Genomic DNA, 6,406 nt, shown 5'->3' with positions numbered 1-6,406 from the left:
TTTTTTAAAAAAGAAGTATGCATCTATCATTTTGCTTTATATCCAATCCCAGAGGTGTACCCCCACTCCCCACCCCACCCCCCCTTTCCTCCCTCCCTCCCTCCCTCCCTCCCTCCCTCATCTATCACCAGTGGATTTCCTGTAACCCACGTATGTCTCCTCCTTGGATTGGATTGTCACGTATAAAACAAAGTAACGCCCCAGCCGGTTTTGGTCAGTGGGTAGAGCATCGGCCTGGAGACCGAAGGGTCCCGGGTTCAATTTCAGTCAAGGGCACAGGCCCGGTTGTGGGCTCGATCCCCAGTAGCGGGTGTTTCTATCGCTCTCTCCCTCTCCCTTCCTCTCAGAAATCAATAAAAATGTATTAAATAATAATTTAGAGAAAGAATGAATAAAACACAGTGAAAAACAGCCATTCTCCGGAGCATTGTCCAAACCCCTTGCGGTTCTGCTTCCCGGCAAGTGTGGACAGTTTGGCTCAAGGAAACTCATGAAAGTTCTCTACGGGTTTGCATGTTTTTCCGTGAACACGACGTATACACCTGCTGGTTTCTGAGGGCGAGGCAACAGAGTCTGTCCATGAGGTCCGCTGTGAAAGGGTAGAGGCGTCTGTTTCTGCTGTCAGAAGCCAGGTCACCCTTAGGAAGAGTGTAGAAAACAACAACAACAAAAGACAGAAATTGGATTTACCAAGAGAAAACACACAGAAGCGAACCGAGGGATGCTCCGAGGACTGTGAGAGGGAATCTCCCCTTCTCCTCACTCATACCGCTTTTGGAAAAACGGCAATGATCCTAAGAGGTGAAGGTCCTGAAGCTCTCGGAGACGCCGACCGACCGGCCGGGGCTACTTTCCCCGTTCTTAACCCTACCCAACCAAGTCTCCCTCTCCCTGGGAGTCAAGCTTGTGTGCCCACAGCGGTAGGTAGGGGTACCCCACCGACCGACCGACCGACCGACCGACCGACAGACGGCTGTTTTAAAATCAGAACCTGTCCCCTTTCAATGAGGGCATGGGACAGGGGCAACCTATATTTTCCTGCTCAAATCGTCCCCAATTCACCTGATAGGGACTCAGAGGTTTGTCTCTGTCTGTCTGCATGTCTGTCTTTAAGCCAGTGACGCCCACATATGTTGGTTGTTGGTTTTTGTGGGGTTTTATTAGAAGGGTCGTGTGTATGTAGACTTCAATGAGCCAGAGACTGAACCAACAGGGGAGAATGTGATGGTTTTTATTTTTTTAAATATACTTTATTTATTTATTTATTTATTTTTACAGAGAGGAAGGGAGAGGGATAGAGAGTTGGAAACATCGATGAGAGAGAAACATCCATCAGCTGCCTCCTGCACACTCCCTACTGGGGATGTGCCCGCAACCAAGGTACATGCCCTTGACCGGAATTGAACCCGGGACCCTTGAGTCCGCAGGCTGACGCTCTATCGCAGTGATGGCGAACCTATGACACAACTCATTTTTTTTTTTTTTGGTTGATTTATTCTTTGTTAAATGGCATTTAAATATATAAAATGAATATCAGAAATATAAGTCTTTGTTTTACCATGGTTGCAAATATCAAAAAATTTCTATATGTGACAGGGCACCAGAGTTAAGTTAGGATTTTTCAAAATGCTGGCACGCCGATCTCAAAAGGTTCGCCATCGCTGCTCTATCCACTGAGCCAAACCGGTTAGGGCAAGAATGATGATTTTTAAAAAGGGAACATCCCGAGAGGAATCTCACCTGGAGATGGACTAAACGTATGTCTGTTTGCCAACAGTCCTTTCTCCATGATGAACTTCCACGACAGAGCCCGAGCGACCCGATTCATGGGGGACCCTCCCCGCTCAGAATGGCCCCAAGCAGCCCCAGAGGCTGGCAGAGACGCCTCTCCCTCTCGCCTCTCACTCTCGGCTCGGCTCGGCTCGGCTCGGCTCGCTACCCATGTGTCTCCGTAGATGGGGAACCGGGCCGCGTTCCCTTGAGAGTCCCCTGACCTGAGGGCTGAGAGGAAGGGAGCGCTGGGGTGGGGGATGGGGAGTAGGGGGTGGGGTATGGAGCAAGCGGGAGGGGAGGAGGGAGGTCAGGGCGATTCATTCCAATGGATCTCACTCCAGGGCTTGCTTCATTCAAATGCAGAAAGCTCTCCGGTGACGTCAGGGCCTCGGACCTCCCTCGCCTCGGGCTTCTCCGAGTTCCCCCACCCTCAGGCCGGCAGCTCACCAACTTCAGGGAGGGAGGGAGGGAGGGAGGGAGGCTGTTGGAGAAAACCGGCCCGGCCTGTCCGGGTGGGAAAGAGTGCCCTCTATCGGCCAACCCAGGAACCAGCCCTCACCCGTTTAGGAATCCCGCGAGGGGGGGTGGGGAGCGAGAGGGAGGGGTTTGAGGGGCGTGAGTCCAGGGTCCAAGGCGAAGGTCAACAGTAGATCTCGGCGTCTTAGATCCCCTAGGAGGAGAGACATAGGTGGGAGTGGAGCGATGAGGGTCGCGGGAGGCCTGGTGAGGGATGATTTGACTCAATAACCCCGGGTCACCAGACCGGCCAGCACACTCTGCTCCAGTTGCCGGTTTTGATCATCCATCCCTCCACCCCCACCCCCCACCGCACACACCGCTCCAAGTGTGCCACTCACGACAGACACCCTTTTATCATTCATCTTTAACTTCCCCGTGGATGGATGGATGGATGGATGGATGGATGTGTGAACATCAAAAAAGATTCAAATCTGTGGAGAATGTCTGTGAGTTCATTTGAGGCAATTGCCAGGAAGCAGATTCTCAACATAATGGGATAACACTCTGTAGAATGGAGGGTGTGTGTGTTTTAACCTTGTTGTATACATGTCAAGCAAAAGAGGAGATGTAAGTGGGTTACATGAACTCCGTTGGTGATAGATGAGGGAGGCCAGAGAAGGCAAAGCGGGGGTGGGGGTGGGGGGGCAGGAAACCTCTGGGATTGGATAAAAATTAAAATAAAATGACAGACACATACTTCTCTTACTTAGGTTGGCGTAGGATAGGTAACAGTCAGCAACGTACTCAATAAAAATAAGGGGATTTAAAAAGGAAAATTACACCCTAGCCGGTTTGGCTCAGGGGAGATAGAGCGTCGGCCTGCAGACTAAAGGGTCCCAGGTTCGATTCAGGTCAAGGGCACATGCACGGGTTGCGGGATGGATCCCCGGCGCCGCCGCCCGCTCCCCCCCCACCCCCCACCCCACCTCCCAGGAGGGGGTGTGCAGGAAGCAGTGGATCCATGATTATCTTTCATCATTGATGTCTCTCTCTCTCTCTCTCTCTCTCTCTCTTTCCCCCCATCTTTGAACTCAATAAAAACACTATAAAAAAGAAAGATTGACCTTTGTCAGGGAAGGTAGCAGCCTAGGACATGACTACTCACCATCACTGTTTGTTTGTTAAACTTTTAATTTCTGTCCATGGATGGATGGATGGATGGATGGATGGATGGATGGATGGATGGATGAGTGGGTGGATGGATGTGTCCTCCCTCCCTCCCTCCCTCCCTCCCTCCCTCCGCCCACCCGTCCGCTCACCCGCTTTCCACGGGAAATCCTCAGTCTCATGTCACACACTCACTGGTGATTACACTCGCTGCCTCCTTCCTCCCTGTGAAAAAGAGGAAGTTAAATGGACGAACCTGAAAGAGCCCCACAGGTGGCAACCGTGAAGCAAGTGCACACACATGTGTGCGTGTGTGGCATTTGTCAACAATGTAAGAAATCCTCCAACCTGTGCAGAATTTCTGTGAGTGTCTTTCAGCCAAACTGTCCAGAAATGTCGCTCGTACGCCGGGAAGCACAATCTCAACGGCGGGAGATGATGTTCCAAAGAATGGCAATGTCGGCCCCCTTATTTTATACACTCCAATCCCAGGAGGAGACCGTACGTGGGTTACATGAAATCCACTGGTGACATTTTAGGGAGGCGGGAGAAAGCAAAGCGGGCAATCCCCCCCCCCCCGCCACCCCCCCCCCCCCCCCCACACACACACAGGAGTCCTCTCATGGGGCGAACCAACCGTGACTCTAAAGTCGTGATCCTGACCCCGGGAGTTGTATTAAAAATCAAGCTAAAGGAGTGTGAATGTAAACTGTAGGCTTATCAAAGGTTCAAAGGAGGTCTGTGTTTACCACCATTGAAAGAAAACAAACCAAGAAAGAGATCAAGGGTGGGTCAAAACATCCTCTCTGGGACTGGGAGGGAGAGAGTTCCTGCATCTGTCCAAGAGGGTCATCTGCAGTGTTGAAAAGCCAGGGTTCAGCAACAGGGGATATTTTCTTCCTCTCAGGGATCATGAAAAGCATCCATGACAGTAAGGGGGTGAGTATGGGGTGGGTGCTGTCATTGAAAAGGCTAGGTGAGCAGGGAGAGCTATGCCATTTACAGGCATACCCTATCCACTTTTCCTTTCACAGAATTTACACAATGACTTAATGTTTAGTTTTGAATGGCATTACTTCTTGAGTCTCCTCCTCATTGTTTCCAAGTCTTTGGTTGATACTCAGGTGTAGGACGAATGTATGTATGTATGTATGTATGTATGTATGTATACTGTGTGTGAGCCCCAGGATGGACAGAATCTGGGGGGGGGGGGGGGCGGTGAGTGGAATAGACTGGAATGGAGTGGAGGAGCGGGGGAGCAAGAGGAAGGGAGAGAATTGGAGGGAGGCAGGAGGGAAACTGGAGAAGAGAGGATGCCAAAGGACCTCGTTAGTTAATGACACCGGGCATGGCTCTTATTCTGAGTTTTTTGTTTGTTTTCCTCGAATGCCACCTATGCAGAAAACAACCTGTGTGAAGTTCAACTAAGGTCACCCACACAAGAATAAGGACTACCCATTGACTGCAAGGCTCTGTAGTAGGTCGCCCGCTGTTTGCACTTGGCAGAGACTCAAATCTGAGGCAAGGGGAAGAGCGAGTAAGCTGGAGTAGAAGAGGGAGAGGTGTGTCCCCTACCCCTAGGAACCAAGTTTAGGGGGTTGAAGGGCCAAAAAAATAGAATAAAATAAAAAGAAAAAAGAAAGGAAGGAAGGAGGGGGAGAGAGGAGAGAGAGAGAGAGAGAGAGAGAGAGAGAGAGAAGAAGAGAAAGAAAGAAAGAAAGAAAGAAAGAAAGAGAAAGAAAGAAAGAAAGAAAGAAAGAAAGAAAGAAAGAAAGAAAGAAAGAAAGAAAGAAAGAAAGAAAGAAAGAAAGAAAGAAAGAAAGAAAAAAGAAAGAGAAAGAGGAAGGTCCTCGGTTCAGTCCTGACTATGACTTTCTGGGGCATGGCAGGGCACGGCACGGCACACCCGGTCGGTCGCCGCGAGTGGTGTGGTTTGTGGTTTCCAGCCAGAAACCCCACTGTGGTCCACTTCAGTCCACCTCATACCTTTCCTGGCTGGGGAGAGTTCCTTTGGATCACAAGGACAAACCCAAAGGAGGACAAAGTTCAGAATGCCTAATTCACCCCTGCCCATTTCTACACGACAAAGCCGTCCATAGTGTCCAAGTGACCTGCATTTTTCATGTCTGCGAAAGAAGTTTCCATTTGAGGTACAGGTACTGCTTTGTGTTATTTAGAATGGATGTGCCTCCATCCAAAGTGCTAGTATGGCGATCCACTGCCTTCCATTCATGCCCCCCTGTCTGCCGACTGCGCAGGCGCTGTCCCTGATTTGGCTCCGCCCTGTGACGACAACGGACCAGCCCGGCCCTCTGGCCGACCTCGCTTTGAGGCTTATAAAAGCGGTCACCAGGAAGGTGGCGCATGACAAGGACAGGTTGCATCGTCATCATGTCATCACCAGGGTGGTGAGAACGCAGGGTCCGGTACTGGGGGGGGGGGGGGGGGGGGGGGGGGAGGCGGGGAGGGCGCGTTTGAAAGCTTCATATTCTCATTCTCATTCTCTCTCTCTCTCTCTCTCTCTCTCTCTCTCTCTCTCTCTCTCTCGTTTCCACCTAGCAGTCAAGAAGGACAGACACTCCCACGATGCGGATGAAGGACTGTCAGACTTTGAAATTTCCTCCGCGAGCGAATATAGGGCGATTTAGGAATTTCCTTTCAGTGAACACGCCCCGCACTGTGCCGCCGCCGCCTGGAAACATCCCTAAAGGGTTGAAGCGTTGATACGAATAGAAACAGGACGGGTAAGCATTGCAACGTGTTTTCTGGGGTTTTGTTTGAGAGACCCATACATGTATAACGCTGTGATAAGCCGGGCTGTACATATAAATAAATAAATGAATGAATGAATGAATGAATGAATAAATAAATAAATAAATAAATAAATAAATAAATAGTAGTAAAGGTGGATTCATGATAAGAATGTGTCATTGTATGCGGGCTGTACGTGAAAGAAAGAAAGAAAGAAAGAAAGAAAGAAAGAAAGAAAGAAAGAAAGAAAGAAAGA

General features: G+C 50.0%; 1 long non-coding RNA gene across 1 annotated transcript in view; it reads left to right on the top strand.

The window, feature by feature from the left end:
* Positions 1 to 5,491: 5,491 nt before the first annotated feature.
* The window catches only part of LOC139001200 (uncharacterized), a 1,478-nt gene continuing 563 nt past the window's right edge, over positions 5,492 to 6,406 (top strand). Inside the window, exons 1-2 of the long non-coding RNA XR_011469909.1 lie at positions 5,492 to 5,807; positions 5,959 to 6,143. This is a non-coding gene — a long non-coding RNA (uncharacterized lncRNA). The remainder of the gene's footprint in view (positions 5,808 to 5,958; positions 6,144 to 6,406) is intronic.

This window comes from Myotis yumanensis, unplaced genomic scaffold (genome assembly GCF_028538775.1).
Source record: "Myotis yumanensis isolate MYYU_CA2020_CCGP unplaced genomic scaffold, mMyoYum1.0.hap1 SCAF_157, whole genome shotgun sequence".
In the NCBI taxonomy this organism is placed as follows: domain Eukaryota; kingdom Metazoa; phylum Chordata; class Mammalia; order Chiroptera; family Vespertilionidae; genus Myotis; species Myotis yumanensis.
Note: the sequence above shows the minus strand (reverse complement) of the source record. Positions and strands in the feature narration are given on the sequence as shown.